This window comes from Prionailurus viverrinus, unplaced genomic scaffold, assembly GCF_022837055.1.
Source record: "Prionailurus viverrinus isolate Anna unplaced genomic scaffold, UM_Priviv_1.0 scaffold_61, whole genome shotgun sequence".
Taxonomy (NCBI): domain Eukaryota; kingdom Metazoa; phylum Chordata; class Mammalia; order Carnivora; family Felidae; genus Prionailurus; species Prionailurus viverrinus.
In genome coordinates this window covers 211,573-232,561 of record NW_025927623.1, presented here as the reverse complement: position 1 = coordinate 232,561, position 20,989 = coordinate 211,573, and the positions used below count along the sequence as shown (strand labels likewise).

General features: G+C 42.8%; 2 long non-coding RNA genes across 2 annotated transcripts; both read left to right on the top strand.

The window, feature by feature from the left end:
* The first annotated feature begins 1,606 nt into the window (after window positions 1-1,606).
* On the top strand, window positions 1,607-7,508 carry LOC125159787 (uncharacterized). The gene is made up of 3 exons (XR_007149923.1): window positions 1,607-1,647; window positions 1,952-2,045; window positions 6,755-7,508. It is a non-coding gene; the product is annotated as an uncharacterized LOC125159787 (long non-coding RNA).
* A 4,658-nt stretch (window positions 7,509-12,166) lies between these two features.
* Window positions 12,167-20,359, top strand: LOC125159784 (uncharacterized). The gene is made up of 6 exons (XR_007149921.1): window positions 12,167-12,379; window positions 14,608-14,684; window positions 16,174-16,309; window positions 16,399-16,547; window positions 17,908-18,019; window positions 20,263-20,359. It is a non-coding gene; the product is annotated as an uncharacterized LOC125159784 (long non-coding RNA).
* Window positions 20,360-20,989: the final 630 nt, after the last annotated feature.

The window sequence follows — 20,989 nt, the reverse complement described above, 5'->3', positions numbered from 1 at the left end:
GTGGTATAGAGTGGAAGTCAGTTAAAAGGATTATAAGTGGAAAAAAGTACTGTTGGTTAGTGGCATTGGCAAAGTTGTTTGAAGTACTGAGGAGAGATTCTGGGCCTCAAGCTCCCCATTTGCTGCCACTTGTGGTAGAATAAAGAATAACTTCAGTATAATTTGTATGGGGACCACTTGTATTGGCATGCCACCTGCCTGAAGTATCACATTGTATTGGAACGCAAAATATAGCAACAGTAATCAGTGCAGACATTTAGAGCTGACTATGTGCCACGTACCCTTCTAAGTTGTTCATGTGTTTTTTCCTATTGTAATCTTCCCAACATCCCAGTGAAGTAGATACTATTAGTATTTATTTTGAGATCACTTTTTTAAGGTTATTTGTTTTCAGAGATACAGAGAGAGAGAGAGAGAAAGAGGTTGTGGGGAAGGGCAAGTAGGGAGAGAGAGAAAGACGGGGGTGGGGGGGAGAGAGAGAGAGAGAGAGAGAGAGAGAGAGAGAGAGAGAATGAATCCCAAACAGGCTCCTCGCTGTCCACACAGAGCTCATTGTGGGGCTCAATCACATGACCCTGAAATCATGTCCTGAGCCGAAATCAAGAGCCAGACACTGAAGCGACTGAGCCACCCAGGTGCCCCAGTAGGTGATGTTATTACCTTCATTTTACAGATGCAGAGACTGACACACGGAAGTTTTCGGTAGTGTACTCAAGGTTGTACAGCTCATAACCAGCAGAATTGGGAATTCAGACCCAGGCATTCTGGCTCCTACTAGGATACTGCTTCTCAGTCTGTTCCATGAAATATCTTGTTGTCACTGAAAACAGCATGTTCAGTTTTATCATCACGAGAATAACAATGTCATTCACCTATGTGAAAATTTAAAATCATAGTTGATGCGGTGCTTGTAATGTGAAAACCGAAATGTTTACCATAAGGCAATTTCCTAGATTTCCTCCATTTGACCAGTAGATACATTTGTACGGTTATCTGATCATATATAATTTAAAATCATTAAAAACGTTATGTTTTTGTAGTACAGTAAGGTTGGTAAACTATTCTGTAAGAGTATTGAAACATTTCATCTTTGTTGGCCATAGCCTCTGTTGTAGCAGCTCAACTCTGCTGTTCTGACCTCAAAGTAGCCATCATCAGCATGTAGGGGAGAGTGTGACTGGGTCCAATAAGATTTTAGTTACAGGGGCACTTGGGCGGCTTAGTTGGTTGAGCGTCCTGTCTCTTAATTTCCACTCAGGTCATGATCCCAAACCCCACATCATGAGACCGGTCATGAGACCGAGCCCCACATCAGGCTTCACCCTGAGCTTGGAGCCTGCTTACGATTTTCTCTGTCTCTCCCTCTGCCTCTCTTCCCCATTTGTGCATGTTCTCTCTCTCTCTCTCTCTCTCTCTCTCTCTCTCTCTCACTCTCACTCTCACTCTCACTCTCTCAAGTCAAAAAAGAAAATAATTTAGTTACAGAAATAGGTGATGGTGTTCTATTAGATTGTCAGTAGTTAAAATTATTTTTTTTCTTTATTTTAGTTGCAAGAATCACAGGATCGACATGCAGAGGCCATAAGACATGCTGAGGAGATGAAGGATCATATGCAAAAGTAGAATTCTACCCTCAGAGAAAATAGCGTGAGTATTTATAGAGCAGATAAGCAGTGTAGTATGAGAAATGTATTAGTTATGCCAGTATATCATTGTTAAGTGGATACAAATTCCAGCTTTGAGCTAGTTTGAAATGCAGAATCGTGGCATCTTATCTCTCAATTTTGTACCTTATCCACAAAACACAAAGAGGAAAATGGCACAATTGCCAAATCTTCCTCTTGATAAAATTTTAAGAATTTATGTAATAATACCCTCATTTGTTCAGAAATTATATGGTATTTTTTTAAATTTATGTGTGAGAATAATTATCTTAAGATCTGCATTTTAGGCTAAAAGTTCAACATGCCAGATGGGAAGAAACCATTAAACAGCAAGTGGCCCAAATTCAAGATCTTCAGAGCAACTTGTTAAGGATAAGTTTGGTAAGTGGGTCTCTTAATGTCTGTCCTACTGAAAAGGAATCCTTATTTCACTAGTAGTAGTACATGAGAATGTTTTGGCTCATATGGAAAATCTCACTGATCTAAAGGTTAGGTTGAGGGGCGCCTGGGTGGCGCAGTCGGTTAAGCGTCCGACTTCAGCCAAGTCACGATCTCGCGGTCCGTGAGTTCGAGCCCCGCGTCAGGCTCTGGGCTGATGGCTCACAGCCTGGAGCCTGTTTCTGATTCTGTGTCTCCCTCTCTCTGCCCCTCCCCCGTTCATGCTCTGTCTCTCTCTGTCCCAAAAATAAATAAACGTTGAAAAAAAAATTAAAAAAAATAAAAATAAAAATGAAGATTAGGTTGATATTGTTCCTACTTGCTACTAGTGATGTAATTCTTCTATAGAGATGACGCTGGGACGCCTGGGTGGCGCAGTCGGTTAAGCGTCCGACTTCAGCCAGGTCACGATCTCGCGGTCTGGGAATTCGAGCCCCACGTCAGGCTCTGGGCTGATGGCTCAGAGCCTGGAGCCTGTTTCCGAATCTGTGTCTCCCTCTCTCTCTGCCCCTCCCCCGTTCATGCTCTGTCTCTCTCTGTCCCAAAAATAAATAAACGTTGAGAAAAAAATTAAAAAAAAAAAAGAGATGAAGTTGATTGCATTCATAAAGGAATGATGTTTGTAGTGAGATTTTCATAAAACCATTGTGAGAGTCTAAGTAAAGCAACATTTTATATATACCACAGTGAGCGTTTGGTTTAGTCCACCTTTTGGCTATTAATAATGCTGCTGTGAACATTGGCATACAGATGTGTGAGTCCCTGCTAATATTTTTCAGGGTGTTTCAAACTTGTGCAAACTTTGAGTGATCATTTGATCTTGAATTGTGACTTTCTTTTGTAATCTCATCCCTTTAGTGACAGTTTCGAACGGGTTATTTTAATGATGATTTGTTGTAGTTTGTAATTAGAAGTTTGCAATTTATTGTCTTTATCAAGAATGACTAGCAGGTCGTTATGCAAACGTCCTTCAAAGGAATGGAGTTTTCTCTTTGTTGGATTTGTAAAGGAAAAGAAATGCCAGTAAAATAGTAGAAATGTCTGCTCTGTCAGGGCCTTATCTAGTAACATAGTGCTCCTACCTTTGCAAGTTCAGGAACTCATTTTCTTTTTCCACTCACTTGAGTTAATCAGCCTTCCAGAGGTTTCACAATTCAATCTCAGAAAAGACTAATGTGCCGTTCAAGATTCTAATTTATTGATATGCAGTGAAACCCCAACTGTTTTCCAAGCAGAACGGTTAATGTCATCGCACTCTCAGCCTCCTTTGTAGGATTTACATTGTAAATCCTAAGTGGGTGCAATGAGGTAGATACACTGACCAACTCGTTTCTGTCCGTCACACAAGCTATATAATAATACACATGCAAGTTTCATTAGACAGCTATACCCGTCAGGGGAACTAGAACATCCTGTTGACTGGTCCTTTTTGTGGCTGAAGAGACACTGAAAATTATTTTCTTTTCTAGACCTCTTATAAATGAATCACATTGTATTAGGGTACTTTCACGCAAGTAACATGACACTCTGTTGATCAGTCTTCTGTGAATGAGAGTGCTAGGCGTTGTCCTGCTACTGTGTCCTAAAGAAATCTTTAAGGTCTCAAAGACTAAAATTTGTAAGAATATCTGAAACTGATGAAGCTTATTAAAGAATAAGGAGGGATTTTCTGTAGATCCCTATAGAAAGGAATTAGGGTTATGGCACGAAATTAGCTGCCACTTTAAGGTGTTCCCTGTGAATCAAAAACTTAAGATAGCTTCCAGCCAACTCAGTCCATAGCCCTGACTTCTCTAGAAGGTCCTTATCTCCTGAATCCCCAAACCAGAGGCTACCTGGGTGAAGATATTTGATGCACACAGTTTTGAGGTGAAGAATCTGAATTGGGAAGAAGAGGTAGCTCTAGCCAACTTAACCTTCCTAACAATATAGCCAAGTATGCGTCTGAAAGGAACTTCAGAAGACTTCCATAAGTTGAGATCTCTATGGACTAAGAAATTACTCAAAAGGAAACAAGGCAAACCAGTGATCACCCAGCCCTTGTGATAAGTATTGTGTTATAAATGAAAAGTGAGACAAAGTATGCTGGTCAGCATCCTAAGGGTAAGGGTGCCTCCTAAGACTCAATAAGAAAAACACACTCAAAGTAACACCGAAAAGAGCCCCAATAAAATGTACATGATTAGCTGTCTACAGAGGTAATCCATGTCAAGTAATGATTTTTGAGTGTGTGGTTGAGGATGTTGTCTATGAACACCTAGACGATAGAGCAAAAAGTCCACATGGCCTAGGTAAAGGGGTCAGAGCCGGAAATGTGAGTTGGAGAATCTGGTTTTGAAGCCTTAAGAGCAATTCAAAAGACAGATAGCAAGGGGCAAGAACTCAATGCCAGGGGTTGCCGTCCTTTAGAAATAAGGTGGGGTTCGAAGAGCAGAGGGAGGGTATGGGCATTGTTACCCGCTGCTGCTAAGAAGTGAAGCAGGATAAAGACTTTAAAAAGTTAAAACAAAAAAAAGGTCCTTGATGACCCTCAAAATTTCTTAGTGGAATGATGGGAATGAAAGTTAGATTTTAGGGGCGCCTGGGTGGCGCAGTCGGTTGAGCGTCCGACTTCAGCCAGGTCACGATCTCGCGGCCCGTGGGTTCGAGCCCCGCGTCGGGCTCTGGGCTGATGGCTCAGAGCCTGGAGCCTGTTTCCGATGCTGTGTCTCCCTCTCTCTCTGCCCCTCCCCCGTTCATGCTCTGTCTCTCTCTGTCCCAAAAATAAATAAATGTTGAAAAAAAAATTTAAAAAAAAAAAAAAAAAAAAAAAAAAAGAAAGTTAGATTTTAGTGTAAAAGAAGGAAATAAGTGAAGAAAAGTTGAATCTGTGGATGAGACGATACATTAAAGAATGTTCGAGTCCACTGCAAGGGGAGAAGCAGGGTGATAGATGGACAAGGCTTCAAAACTTAAGCAAATGGTTAGTAGAAAAGGAGAAATTGCAGTCTTTCTTCCTTATGCAGCCAGAACTGGGATTTACACATTTATAGCATTTTACCAACTGCCAAGCTCTGGGGACAGCTCTTCTGATATGCTTTTACCACAAAGCCTTAATCTCTTCATCAGAGTACCTGCTAAAGCAGCCTAACGTAAACAGTATGGATATGAAATGATTGAGGAACTTTAGTTTCGCAAGACTTGATTATTTCCATGTCAGTGGCTTTCCCTTGCCTCTGATGGTCATGTAAAGCATCTATTACTCAATCTAGGAGGTGCTATTTGTACTGTAGTCTGTGAGTATTGTCCACTGAGTAGTATAGAGAGGGAGTTAGTTAAAAGTAGTATAAGCGGGGAAAAAAAAGTACTGTTTGCTAGGGGCGCCTGGGTGGCTTGGTCGGTTAAGCGTCCGACTTCGGCTCAGGTCATGATCTCACCGTCCATGAGTTCGAGCCCCGCGTCGGGCTCTGTGCTGACCGCTCGGAGCCTGCAGCCTGTTTCAGATTCTGTGTCTCCCTCTCTCTTTGCCCCTCCACTGTTCATGCTCTGTCTCTCTCTGTCTCAAAAATAAATAAACGTTAAAAAAAAAAAGTACTGTTTGCTAGTGGCATTGGCAAAAGTTGTGTGAAGTACTGAGGAGAGATTCTGGGCCTCATGCTCCCCGTTTGCTGCCACTTGGCGGTGGTATGAAGAATAACTTCAGTATAATTTGTATAGGGGACCACTTGTATTGGCATGCCACCTGCCTAAACTATCACATTGTATTGGAACGCCAAATACAGCAACAGTAATCAGGCTAAATGCATACACTTAGAGCTGACTATGTGCCACGTACCCTTCTAAGTTGTTCATGTATTATTTCCTAATTTTATGTTCCCAAGATCCCAGTGCGGTAGATACTATTATTATTTATTTTGAGATCACTTTTATAAGGTTATTTGTTTTCAGAGAGAGAGCGAGAGAGAGGGAAATTGTGGGGAAGGGCAGGTAGGGAGAGAGAGAAAGAGGGTAGAGACAGAGTGGGAGGGAGGGAGGGAGGGAGGGTGGGAGGGAGGGGAGAGAGAGAGAGAGAGAGAGAGAGAGAGAGAGAGAGAGAGAGAAAGAGAGAATGAGAATCCCAAGCAGGCTCCTCGCTGTCCACACAGAGCTCGCTGTGGGACTCAGTCACGTGACCCTGAGATCACGTCCTGAGCCAAAGTCAAAAGCCAGACACTGAAGCGACTGAGCCACCCAGGTGCCCCAGTAGGTGCTATTATTACCTTCATTTTACAGATGCAGAGACTGAGACACGGAAGTTTTAGGTAGTGTGCTCAAGGTCATACAGCTCATAATGAGCAGAAGTGGGAATTCACACCCAGGCATTCTGGCTCCTACCTAGGTTACTGCTTCTCAAACTGTTCCATGAAATATCTTGTTGTCACTGAAAACAGCATGTTCAGTTTTATAATCACGAGAATAACAGTGTCATTCACATGTGTGTATATGTAAAATCATAATTGATGTGGTGCTTGGAATATGAAAATAGAAATGTTTACCCTAAGGGAATTTCCTATATTTCCTCCATTTGACAAGTAAATACATTTGTATGTTTATCAGATCATATATCATATAAAAACATTAAAATTTGGTATTCCAGAGTTTTCTCCTCTTCTTCTCCCTACACCCTCTCTCAGGCTACCTTCATCAGAGAAACCAGAATCTGAAAGCAGAACACTCAATTGACATGGCCCCCACCAGAGGGCACCTGAGCCAGTTTCCAGGGTGCTCTCTATACAGCAATTGGATACCCCTAAACATCTTCCTTGGAATCACTTATGAGCACAAGGATTTTCCAGGAAAACCTTAGTGAAGACTCTGCGACTCGGAAGAACTAAATCGATGTCTAAATTCAATCCAACCTCAGGTCACCAGGCAATAGTGTTTAGTATATTCTGGAACTTAATGCACTGACTCGAAAACTCATTTGAAGGAACAGCCAGGGATTTTCAAGTGCTTAGCCAATTTAGGCTTTTCTAGTGCTCAGAATACTTTCAAGATCAAGGAACAAGACATCGTGTTACTGGTACACCAGACAAAGCAGAACTGAGTTTGCAGTTAGAGCCAAAGGAACACACAGGTTTCTGCAGAATTACGATGGGACTTCAAAGCAGGGGCAAGGTTAGGATTATTTTAGAAATGGTGTCAGATAACTCTCTGAGTTAAAATGAGTGTCCATTGGAAACTAATGCAATGCTGTTACGCTACCTGGAATGAAACTAAAAAAGTTAAACAATGAAATGGGTATCCAGTGTGTGCATCAAGGATTTAAATGCAAGACAATGCAATTACAAAATTAAAGAATTAGTGAATTAAAAAAAACAGTGTTAAGTGGCAAAGTCAAAGAGTGACAGAAACTCGGAAGCAATGGACAAAAAGAGCCTGATTCAACAACAACAATTTTTTTTTTAATTACACCAATGCTTAAAAGCTTACAAATCACTGCAAACCCACTTGTAGGGATCTAGGCCAAGGAGAGGATGATGAAGGAGCCTAGATTTGGATCCAAGGATAGTCACGGTGGTTACAATGTAGTTTTATTGGGAGCCGTGGGGAACTGGTTAAAATATTAAGTGGTAAGGGCCAAAGTTTCTGGAGCTCCATGTGCACTTCGTTGGGTGAAGTCACTGGCAGGTTAATCGGGGGATGGTTGGTGGGGGGAGGTTGGGCGGGGCAGGAGAGCAGGCAGAACCACCCACGCCCATCCCCCTGAGACTCAGAGCACCTTTGAAAGCGCCAGGTGCACTACTAGGTAGGCCTCATGTGGGCCTGGATGGAGGCGGTGCCTGAAGGGGCTGGGCCAGCAGGGTTGAACTAGAAATGAGGGTGGGGGCTGGTCGGGGCCAGCCTTGCTGACTGTGGGAGCGTCCCGCGAGGAGGCCAGGCTAGTCCTACTGCCCCTCGGTGACGGCGGTGAGGTACAGGTACAGGGCCAGTCCCGGGAAAGGCTGGCCCTTTCAGAGAGGAGCTTTGCCCCTCTGACCCCGCGGACGTCAGTGCTCAGGCGCTGCGGGGCTGGAAGAGGAACCCTAGGCTACAGGGCATGAAAGAAGGCAACTAAAACCCCACAGATCAGACTAATGCTTCAGGAGGCAGGAACGAAGGTGAGTTGTGTCAGCGGAGTCGGGTGGGTGACCCGTTCGGGTGGCGGTAGCCCTGGGTGTATGTGCCTGTGGGTGTGGGGTGTGTGTGTGTGTGTGTGTGTGTGTGTGCGCGTGCGTGCTCGCAGGCGCACCATGGGGATAGGCGGTAGGTGTGAACTCCATGCACACCGGACTCCTACAAGCAAGCAGGGTAACCCACAGTGACCTGTGACTTGGTGTGGGGGGAAAGAATCCTAGTCAATAATTTTCTGCACATCTCCAAGAATGTCTTACCAGGTTCCCTGTTACCACAGGATCCTCCTCTGACAACTTGGCAGTTAGCGGTGTTTGGGGCGTGATTGGAAAACACGTGTAGTTAGCAACCTGAAGCCTTCTTCAAAGTCCTGGTTTGTAAGAGGTGACCAGACAACTACCTAGAGAAGTCGAACATAACTGTGCCCCCTTCCAGGGTCTGTCCCCTTCTGGGCAGCAATGTCAGGTCGGGCCAGGACCCGAGCCCGAGGCCGCGGGCAAGGTCGGGCGCCCTCTCAACGCGCCCCGCTGCAGGGAGCCGCCGCACCTCCCCCGCCTGGAGCCTCCACAGCCTGTTCAGTCTCCTTGGTGCAAAAGATGCTTTATCTTCTTCTCCTACTACTTCCTTCTCATGCGTTTTCTCATCTGCGAATAGACTTCCCTTCCACCCGAGTGGATGGAAAGGTTTCTAAAGAGCTTGGCCGTAGCCAATGACCCCTCTTGGAAAGTGACTTCAAAACAGGCAGCTAACACCCCACAGACATCTCTGAGCTCCTGATTCTCCCTCCCAGACTTGTCGTTTGAAGAAGCTCCATTCTTCCATGTGCTCAGGCGAAAGTCTTTGCATCCGCCCTAGATTCCTGTCGCGAGCCCAAACTTTTCCTGCACACCAGCATCCAGGAAACACTGTCGTCTCCCAATTTTCCAAAAGGTATCTGGCATCTGACAATGTGTCACCACCTCTGTTCCTACCCTCTGGCCCAAGCCACCAGCATCCCTTGCTGCACCTGGCAAGTGGTCTCCAAACTAGTCTTGCTTCCACCCTGGGTTTCCTTCTGCCTGTTTCCCAGCACACAGAACCATATAAATCGGTCCATGCAGTTCCTCTGCCCGACATCCTGTAAAGGTTCCCATTTTCCCAGTCAGAGGCGCATTCTTTGAGATGGCTTCCCTCCTGGGGTGCACCGGTGGCTCATTCCATTAAGCCCTGACTTCAGCTCAAGTCACGATCTCACGGTTTGTAGGTTTGAGCCCCAAGTGTGACGGTGCAGAGCCCGCTTTGGATCCTCTGTCTTTCTCTCTCTCTCTCTCTCCCCCTCTCCCTCCCCCTCTCCCTCTCCCTCCCCCTCTCCCTCTCCCCCTCCCCTGCTTGTTCTCTCTCCCTCCCTCCCTCTCTCTCTCTCTCAGAAATAAACATTGAAAAAAATGGCCTCTCTCCCACTACCTTTCTGACCTAAGCTTCTCTACCTCGTGCTCACCTTGCAGCAGTCACATCGGCCACCTTGTTCTTTCTTGCACGTTTCTACATTAGAAGATTTGCTCTTTCCTCTACCTGTGGCTCGTATAACCTTGTAACTCAGTCTCCTCTTTCCGGTCTTTGATTCAGCGGCAACTTCTCCCTGAGGGTCTGCTTTGTCCCCCATGAATTCAACCAGCCCCCTCACATCCCACCTTCTGGTAATACCCAGTTTTCTGTACTTTGCTTGGTTCTACATTCATATGTCTGTTTGCCATTTACATGTCCTCTTTGGAGAGATGCCGATTCAGGTCCTTTCCCCATTAACAAAAAATGGGTTATTAGGTTTTTTGGCTATTGAGTAACAGGAGTTCCTTATATTTTTTTAATTAACCCCTTATACATGGTTTGCAAATACTTTCTCCCATTCCGTAAGTTGCCTTTCATTCTGTTGATTGATTCATTTGCTGTGCAGAAAGTTTTTAGGTTGAATTCCCACTTGTCTATTTTGCTCCTGTTTCCTCTGCTTTTGGTATCCTCTGTTGTAGATACTTTTATAATAAACTGAGACAAAATCCAGACCCCTAAGACGACATGATAAACATGAATATACAATATTAAGACACCTATTTTTACATCTCAGGGGTTTTTAATATTTTATGTAAGTACACCGTATGTAGCAAGTACTAGTGAATGATGCTTGGTGTTTTCTTTCACTGAAGTTTGAATATGATAAATTTGATTGCTGGGTGTGTCAGGAATTAGTTGAGAGTTTGATAAAAATCATTTAAAAACTTATGTGTAAAATGAAATGATTTTCTATTATGGAAATTCAGACTGTGTTTGTTTAAGAGCATCATAAGCTAGGGATAATAGCTTCCAGAAGTAACATTTTGAAGAAAACCAGTTTGTGCAACCCAAGGCATGGACTGTATTACCCATTTACGGAGGTTTCTTTCATAATCTGTGAAAGGCTGCCTTGCACTGTGCTCAAATAGTCACCTTGTAAAATAGTTCAATTAGATGAATATTACAGTGTGATAAAAATAACATGAGAGCCTTTCCCAGTTGCTGTTAAAAAAAATCGATCAGTTGTTTTAAAAAAAAAATCATGAAACTGGCTTTTGATAATTTTTTTTTCAGTTTGTTGATGTAGAGAGACCGAGAGAGCAAGAGCAGGGGAGGGGCAGAGAGAGAATCCCAAGCAGACTCCATGCTGTCAACACAGAGCTCTGATGCAGGGCTCGAATTCAGGAACTGTGAAATAATGACCTGAGCTGCAACCAAGAGTCCTCAGCTTCATCCACTGAGGCCACTCAAACACCTCTCATGCATTTTTTTTTGAAAGGACTGTTTATTTAGTCAGCATTTTCTGATGCCCACTAGAGGGCACTCTGGTACCAGGTGATTAGCCTATAAAGAAGGTAGAGAAAGGACAAAGTTTCTGATTAGAAGAAGCTTGCCCTCTGAACAAATACCGGATGAAAGGAGGCAAACGCCATAGCAGCAATGAATGTGGTGCTCGGGTAGCCGCTGACACGGAATGGGGTCTTGTTGAGAAAGGCTTCTGGGTAACATTCACCTTCTCTGGTGATCCATTACCGAACTACTGTTGTTTGGATCCTTTGACAACCCTCTTTTCTACCTCCAACCACCTCAACTTAAGTTGTACTTAACATTGTCCTTTGTTTACGTTTCCATTTGTTTTTTATCCTATAAAATTCATGGTTTTTGCATTTGTTTCTGTGCAGAGGAACTTCAGCGGGGGGCTGGATTGCAGGCACTGTCGCTGAAGGGGAAAAGGGTTCTTGGAGCCATTTTTCAAGACCAGGTGGTGAATACCCGACAGTACTTGGAACATGTGAAAGACTCCACGACAGGTGTGGTGGCCTTTAACAACCTAGCGTTAGGGAATTGTTCGTGTTGATCTTGTTCTGAGGTTCCTTTGTGTTTGAGAATCTTAGAGCTTCACCCCATCACTGTGAGTAGAGGTACCTTCCCACCCTCTCATGTTGTAATAACCTCCACCTTTGCAGAAATAGAGACCTATTTTAGGGACCTGGATGTACTTGCCAGTTTTCTTTTCCTTTTATAGCAACTAAAATCAAATGACCCAGTTCTTTGGTTGTGCTGAGCCTTTTTTTTTTTTTTGAATGCTAAACACTATTACAAACAGTGGCTCCCCACTCGCCCTCCCCTTTTGGAAGCTTTGTGTTACAAGAGGTTTTCTTTTGATCTCTTGTTACTGTTATTTTAATATTTTAATCTCCTGTTTCAACTCTAAATGTATGTTTGTGTGAGGATTCCTCTAAAAGGCCGGTACATAGTCTGGGCATCAGGTGTGTATAAGTGTACGTTACTTGTTCATGTCTTGGTTTGACCTACCTTAAGCTCTCAAGATTGTGGTGTCTCCATTGTTTTGGGAGCGATTGGTCAACTTGTTTCATTATTGACATGTGCCTCGGTTTTTGCAGGAATGCAAGGTAGAGTGGTGAAGCTATTCACCAACCATTTCCGAGTGACCTCTCGCCCTCAACTCCTCACGTATAAGTACAACATTGATTACATGCCAGAGGTTGAAGATGGAAAAGTTCGTACAGATTTGCTCTGCCAGCATAAACATGTAATTGGAGAGTGTCCCACATTAGATGGGAACTCTTTATTACTGCCTCATAAACTACAAAAGCAGGGTAAGTAATGTGATTGGACATTTTCTTTAAGTTTATTGACTTATTTTGAGAGAGAGAAAGCACATGTAGGGGAGGAGCAGAGAGCAAGGGCGAGAGAATCCCAAGCAGGCTCTGCACTGATTGTGCAGGGCTACAGGGCTTGAACCCACAAACCACAAGATCATGACCTGTGCTGAAGTCAAGAGTTGGGCACTTAACCAACTGAGCCATGCAGGCACTCCTGTTAGTGGACATTTTCTTGACCTTTGTTCTTTCTTTCTCTCACATTCTCCCTGTATTATAGCAAATATACCTTTTTCATACAATGGTTCATGGACACCTCTCGATCTCTTGCCCATAGGATTTGTAACAAAACCCACATGCCGTGTTTGGCTATCACTGATGTTCCCTCATGCCTCATTTTTGTGGTTAAAATGAATTTAAGAACAAAATATATATTTTTTACCTTTCCAATGGCAAATAGGGCTCAAATGCTAACGAAGTATTGAAAAAGTTTTTATTTCTTGTTCCAAATCTTCACACACACACACACGCATACACACACAGAACTGGAAGGACTTAATATTCCATTTCTTTTCCTTAATTTAATATTTTTGAGAGTGAGCAATTGGGGGAGGGGCAGAGAGAAAGAATCTTAAGCAGGTTTGACACAGCACAGAGCCTGAAGTGGGGCTCAAACCCCTGAACCGTGAGATCATAACCTGAGCTGAAATCAAGAGTCCGAGGCTTAACTGACTGAGCCACCCAGCCGACCCTCTTCAATAAACTTTAAAAACTATTTTTTTAAACGTTTATTTTTGAGAGAGAGAGAGAGAGAGAGAGAGAGAGAGAGAGGCAGAGTGTGAGCAGGGGAGGGGCAGAGAGAGAGGGAGACACAGAATCTGAAGCTGGCGCCAGGCTCTGAGCTGTCAGCACAAAGCCCGATATAGGGCTAGAGCCCATAAAATGTGAGATCATGATCGGAGCTGAAGTCAGACATTTCACCGACTGAGCCACCCAGACACCCCACTTCAATAAACTCCTGTATTTAGTTAGCAAGTGCATAATTTACAGTAGCTTAAGTTAAAAAAAAAGTCATTGTAAATATTCAACTCAGACCCTCATTTGGGTCTTCTAAATCGTATATTCTACCTGCCTGTGTCTCTGGGGGTTAAGATTGCTCCTGCCAGACACCCAAGTGACCTGTTGATTTGTGGTCCAGTAATGAGCGTCCTCTCCTTGGAAGGAGCACTAGACCTTTTTGTTGTTTCTTTACCTCAGAAAACAGAACTGGTCAGCCGGTGGGGCAACAAGATTGTGAAGGTCATCACTGAATTCTTCAGTGACTCAAACCCACCTCACTGGACTGCTTACGTTATTACAACACTCTCTCTAGCAAGTGTGTTTGTGAGATTTCATTTGCTTGAGATTTGGTTGTATGTTAGTGTGTCAGTGGCACTGTACATAGCTGTTTGGTCCTAGAATTTGTGTTCTCGAGGTCTCCTCATGTTCTGGGAGGGCAAGCGATCTTTGAGATGCATCGGCACTGGAACCTCACCTAGATGTGCTTGAGTTCTGTGGCTTATTGTTGACATTGTTCTTCCTGCCTACCCCCACATCCCATGCCTGCTCCCTGTCGAGGGAGGGGCAGATGTCAACTGTGCACAGCGATGCCTCTTTCTCCTGGAGTAAATGTGCATTTGTTTTCTTTTCTTAATGTTTTTTTATTTTTGTAAGAGAGAGAGAAAGAGCACAAGCAGGGGAGGGGCAGAGAGAGGGAGACACAAAATCTGAAGCAGGATCCAGGCTCCGAGCTGTCAGCACAGAGCCCAGTGCGGGGCTTGAGCCCTCAGTGCAAGATCATGCCCTGAGCCAAAGTCTGGCGCAGGCACCCCTACATTTGTTTGGTGGTCTACACTTACGGTGATGCACAAATAGTGAAAACGAAAATTAGAGGCACGTAGTCTGCAAAAGAGGTTTCAGTTCATTTCTGGGGATGAAGGACCTTCTGATGACCTTCCCATGACCCTTTGTTGTAGATTATGTAAAGGAGGGAAAAATGGAGGTTCAAGGGGCCTTAATATCTACCTTACAATGTCATTTCCTTGTTGTATCAGGCACTTCCTGTTAATCGTTTGTAAAACAAAGTCACTGATCGATTTCTTCGCCCCAGTGTATCTCCGTGTTTGTTAGTAAATCTTAATAATATTCACTGCGGTTGGCACGAAATCCATTCTTCCAATTTCTAGAATTTTGAAGATGATGGATTTGAAGCAAGTTGGTCGCAACTATTACAACGAGAATGAGGCCACGGAGTTCCTCAATCGTAAGTACACAGTGGAAAGCTTCACATTCTACAGACCTGACCATAGAAGCATTTGAGAAAGTGACTCTCATTTGAAGCAGTAGGATTTATAAGTGATGGTCTTTTCAGTGGTACCCACTGGCCATGAACGATTCAGTTAGAATTTCATGTAAATTTGAAACGAAGTGAAAAGATTCACTCTTACAGTCCTAGAATGATAAGCATAAACCTTGAGGTATTCGGTAGTTATATAAACCTCATAAGAAGTCTAAATCTTCTCAAATTTGGATAATAAATTTCTCTTAAATACTTTCAATCATAGTAATTATAGCTACATGTATGTATGTATGTATGTATGTATATATATTGTGTATATGTTTATACTTTATACACCTATATCCTATATATTCTCACATACATACATACATACGCATGTGTGTGGCTATAGGTGTGTGAGCCTGTGGGTGGTAACAATATGGTTTAACAAAGAGAGTGTAAGAGTTATAACTAGCCCATCAGGTAAATCTCTATTGGAAAGGTCCTTCAAAAGATCAGTTCTTACTGGAAATAAGAAATTGAAACTGCTTGACTCCTAAGCACCAATTTTAGACCCCAAGTTCCAACCCTGGGACGCTTGCTTCCTTGTTCAGAGCTTGGACTTTGACCCTTACGTCTAATGTCTTCTGTTTGCAGGCTGGTAATCTGGCCTGGATATAGTGCTTCTATTCTTGAGTATGAAACCAGCATTACCCTCTGTGCTGATGTGAACCACAAACTGCTCCGAATGCAAACTGCTTGATCTAATAATGCATGTTGATAACAAATCCCAAAGGAAAGATGCTATGGAAATTTTAAAGAATTAGTTGGATCAATTGTTTTTACATCTGTGTTCATTAACTTTTTTAATGTTTATTCTTTTTTTTGAGAGAAGCAGAGAGAGTGTGGGGGAGGGGCAGAGAGAGAGACAGAGACAGAGACAGAGAGGGAGACACAGAATCTGAAGCAGGCTCCAGGCTCTGCACTGTCAGCACAGAGTCTGATGTGGGGCTCGAACCCACGAACCATGAGATCATGACCTGAGCTGAAGTCGGACACTTGACCAACTGCGCCACACAGGTGTCCTGTGAGTCTGCTTTTTACAAACCTATCCAATCTCTTTGAGAACCTTTTCCCCCCATAAGAGATGGTCCTACAGTTTTCGAATCAATAAACATAAAGGTCAGAGGCAGAAATAGCATGGGAATGGTGAGAATCCATCCACGCTTTCCTCATCTGGCTCTACAGCATGAGAGAGAGATAAGATTCAGTTGTAGATTTTGCTGCTCTTGTGATTCCTGATGTTGATCCAGTCACCTGCTCTGAACCTGCTCTCACATGTAACAGAATATGCTCCTTCCAAATTTCATTTCTCTTGCTTTGTGTCTAACTATTTTTAAAAATCAGGGCTTAATTATCATCCATTCGCAAATGTCCACTTGACGGAAGTGTTTTACTTTTAATCTTCTTCTAGACCAGACATTTTAAGCTGAAGAGCGTGGATGTAAAGCTGCTTGGCCAGCATCATCTTAGGAGTCCTCGACTTTATTCTTGCTTCCCAATTTCAAAATTTACGACAAAGCTCTCGGAATCAGGACAGTGGGATACTGGTATGACGATAGACCTAAAAATCAATGGAATAGAATTGGGAATTCTGGAGTTAACCCTCACATTTATAGTCCATTGATTTTTTTTTCAGCAAGAGTTTCAAGACCGCTTTCTTGGGGAAGGAATACTCGTTTCCTCAAATATTGCTGGGACCACTGGATATCCACCTGGCCATTCCTCACAGAAGATACAAAATTAACTCCAATTTATCCCCCAAATTAACTAAAAATAGACCTAAAGGTAAGCGTTAAAACTCTATAAAATTCCTAGAAGGAAATCTAGGAGTAAATTTTCTTGACTTTGGCTTAGAGAAAACCTTATAAAATAAAATGCCAACAGAGAAGGGATGACAGAAGGAAAACATAAATTGGACTTCACCAAATTGAAAACTTTCTTTCTTTGAAGTAAAAAAAAAAAGGGGGGGGGGGCGCCTGGGTGGCTCAGTCGGTTAAGCGTCCGACTTCAACTCAGGTCACGATGTCGCAGTCCGCGTTGGGCTCTGGGCTGATGGCTAGGAGCCTGGAGCCTGCTTCAGATTCTGTGTCTTCCTCTCTCTCTGCCCCTCCCCTGTTCATGCTCTGTCTCTCTCTGTCTCAACAATAAATAAACGTTACAAAAAATTTAAAGTTAAGAAAAAGAAAGAAAAAAAAAGGAACAGAATGAGAGAACGTTTGAAATCACATATCTCCGGAACAACTTGCTTCTCCATATGTAAGAAATGTTTACAAGTCAATAATGAAAAGAGAACCTAACTTTCACTTATTTCTTTAACCCAACTTTCAAAAAATGGGCAAAGGATCTGAATAGACAGGCTTCCAAAGAAAATATACAAATGGCCAATAATCACATGAAAAGATACTCAATATTATTGGCCATCAGGGAAATGCAAAGTCAAACCACAGTGAAATACCCCTTCATAGTATGATGGCTAAATTTGAAAAGGCAGAGATTAAGTGTTAGCAAGGATGTGAAAAAGTTGGAACCACCCGTCAAATACTGCTGGTAGAAGTAAAAATGGTGTGGTCTCTTTGGAAAACAGGATGGCCCTTCTCAATATGCTAAATATAGTGTCACCATATGAGTCAGCAATTTATTCCTAGTTTTATACCCAAGAGAAATGAACACCAATGCCTACCAGAATTGATACATGAATGTCCATAATCTCATTTTTCATAATAGCTCAAAGGTGTTAACAACTCAAATGTTCATCAGCTGACAAATGGAAAAATAAAAATGTATATCCATAAAATAGTGTGTCATTTGGCAACAAAAAGGAATGAAATACCAATCATGCTACAGCATAGATAAACCTTGAAAAGTAGTACACGAAGTGGAAGAAGGCTGTCAGGAAAGGTCACATACTGTATCATTCAATTCATGTGAAATAGGGTGGGTAGGCAAATGTATAGGATTTACAACTCTGTGAATATACTGAAACCATTGGATTGTAGCCTTACATAGGTGAATTATATGTCATATGAATTTACTAAAGTGGATATATCCTGAAATTTCTTGTAGGATTTAAAGCTTCTCACTTCTTACATGATCTCATGCCATAAATATGTTGGGAATAATACTAGGTGTTGTGACCATTCCACAGGTATAACAATAGAACCTATCGAGTGGATACTATTAATTGGGAGGAGACTCCCAGAAGTACGTTTAAGAAATCAGGTGGTGAGGAAATCACCTTTGTAGACTACCAGAAGGAGGTAGGAAATCTCCTGTCTTTCAATGTATTTAAATCTCATTTTGTTCTTATTATGTAGTCAAATATACGTCTCATAAAAATACATGTGCAATATAGAGTCCTGTATGTTAGATTCTAATAACGTCATCTATTAACCTATAACATATATATAATCTATTATAAAATTTCTCCTTAGTGGTATTGTAACTTGACAGATCTATTATCCATGCATTCGAGTGCCTCATATATAGGGTAATGTCACATGATTAGAATGGCTCCAATATGGCCTCTCCCGTGGGCCTAAGAGGAGGCTATGGTAGTTTGAAACATGTTGATGGAACATTGGGTAGAAAATATGGCAAGACTTCATATGTGAACACTTTCCTTATATAGAAGTTTGAGCCCTATAGAATTTGGTTTGAAAAGAAGAAACAAATGACTAATTACCACCTGGAACCATGTCAGCTGTGTGTGGAATCGCAGAACTCATGGATTCCTCAATCTCTGTTCAGAAAAACCTAAGTAAACTTAGCTTGGTGCACAAAGATACGCTAGTTGACGAGATTAGTTTTCTAGCTTTGGCAGATGAGAGAAAGGAATTACAGATATCTGTAGCAAATGGAAAGAACTTATAAATATTTTTTAAAAAAAACAGCTTGTATTTTTATACTGGAATCCAAACCATGGTTACTTGGAACCACTAAGGCTACACAGCCTTCTGGCATCCCTTCAAGGGGATGGTGCTATTACATTATCCTCACTTGTGCTTCATACTTAGTTCTTGTTCATTCAGTCCAAAAAAGCACTTAATGAGTGCCCATTACACATCTTGGGTATACATTGGTAAGACTACTGAGTTGTCTGTTCTTAAGGAACTTGCATCCTTACAGCAGGAAGAGATACGGCAGACAAGACTGTTCTAAGGGTTATGAGGGATATATCCACATAATGAACACTGAGAGGTATTATGGACGGTGTCTGGTGGTTCAGAGTAGGTGGTCATGGAAAGCTCTGAGAAGCTGGTATGTGAAGGTCTGAAAGGAGCAAGCTGTGTGCAAATGAGGGATAAGAGAAAAGACCCACTTTCCAGATGGGCGAGATGTATCCAGATCCCAAACAAGGCTAGATTATTCTGTGAAGAAGTGCACATGGTTGTGGGGAGGACATCCTTGGGTTGTAGGGTATGAAATCAGAGGATGAAGTGGGGGCCACGTTGTATAAAGTTCTGTCCACTGAGACAAATGAGATATTGTCAGATGTTATACAGATGGATGAAGTGATACGTTTTATTTTACAGATATGTGTCTAATTACAAGGAACGGGCTGTATGTGGGTAAAAAGGGAGGCAGAGACATCAGTGAGGAGGTGGCTAAGTCACTTTAGGTCAATGATAATGGTGACCAGGATTAGGGTGGGAGAGGTAGGAAGTGAGTGGATGCCCAGAGTTATTTACTACAATGGGGGAGTCGGTGTGAGAAGATTAGGGACTTTGGGGTTGACTTAGGCTCTGATGGAGGTGGTAGATGGAGATACCAGGCTGATATTTGCTTGTTCATTCTCCAAATTGACCTCAAATGTCCTTGACTGAGAAGAACCGTGCTGGGTATCCAGAGTACATCCGCCCCACCCCCACACCAACCTGCAACCTCAGACCTCTGTGGGGTCCCCCTGTTCTGTTGTGCTCTTGCATTTCATAGCGTCTATCCCAATTCGGAATTCTGTATTTGAGTGGTTATTTTATGAATCTCTCCCCTCTCTGTAGACAGAGTTCTACCAGGGCATGACAATGTTGGTTTTGCTCCTTGTAAATACCTCTTCTGTCTGATACCATGACTAGCACATAGAAGTTCAAATATATATAGGTTGTAGTAAATTCACACATGCTGGCATCACAGAGCAGTGGGTTTGGGGATAATTAGACGATTTATCACATGAAGACAAACTACCTTCTTGGCACGAGTTGATAGGCAAAGAGCCAACAGGACACGCCCCATGAGCCTATAATGCTGGTTCCTGAGCTATGCTACCTGACAGGTACTACAGATTTATGCAGTCTTCAGAGAAGTCCACCCCTTGTGAGCCCCAGGTGTTAGGATGTAGAAGTACCGGCTTTTCATAATACTCCATATGGCCCAGAGCTGCCTTCTCTCTGCTGGTTCTTCCTCTTGCAGGTGCAGTGGTCAAGGCTTCTCTCGTTTACACGAGAGAGTTTACACTATTCTTGCTTCTTTAGCTATATCTTTTCTAAACTTTTTTTCTGTAAAGGTCTAACAGATGAAATGCATAAAGACTACAGAGTGAAGAGAGACATGGCTATGCATACAAGGTTGGATCCAGAAAAAAAGGCAGCATGAGTTACGAAGATTCATGACTATTGTACAAAAGTAAGTGTTATTTTTCTGTGTGTGTGTGTGTGTGTGTGTGTGTGTGTGTGTGTCCTGAAGCGGAGACTGCGTAGAACCCCTGGCATCTCAGATGCTCCAACTAAAATGTGACAGTTGGGACGAAAACGATATCTTGGAGGAAACAACTCTGTTTTTTTCTGTCAGTGCAAAGTTAGGGGAAGTCTGGAGGGGGAGAATGATATAGAAAGATCCTAAGACCCTAGGCAAATGTCAGAGCGAAGACATCATGATTTCAGGGTACCATGTCAGCACAGAGGACGATAGAAGACATCGTTAGATTAGAGGAGAATTTTATTTTATTTTATTTTATTATTATTTTTTTAAATTTTGTTTTCAACGTTTTTTATTTATTTTTGGGACAGAGAGAGACAGAGCATGAACTGGGGAGGGGCAGAGAGAGAGGGAGACACAGAATCGGAAACAGGCTCCAGGCTCTGAGCCATCAGCCCAGAGCCCGACGCGGGGCTCGAACTCCCGGACCGCGAGATCGTGACCTGGCTGAAGTCGGACGCTTAACCGACTGCGCCACCCAGGCGCCCCTAGAGGAGAATTTTATAAGTGGATCATTGCCTCTGCTTATTTCATTT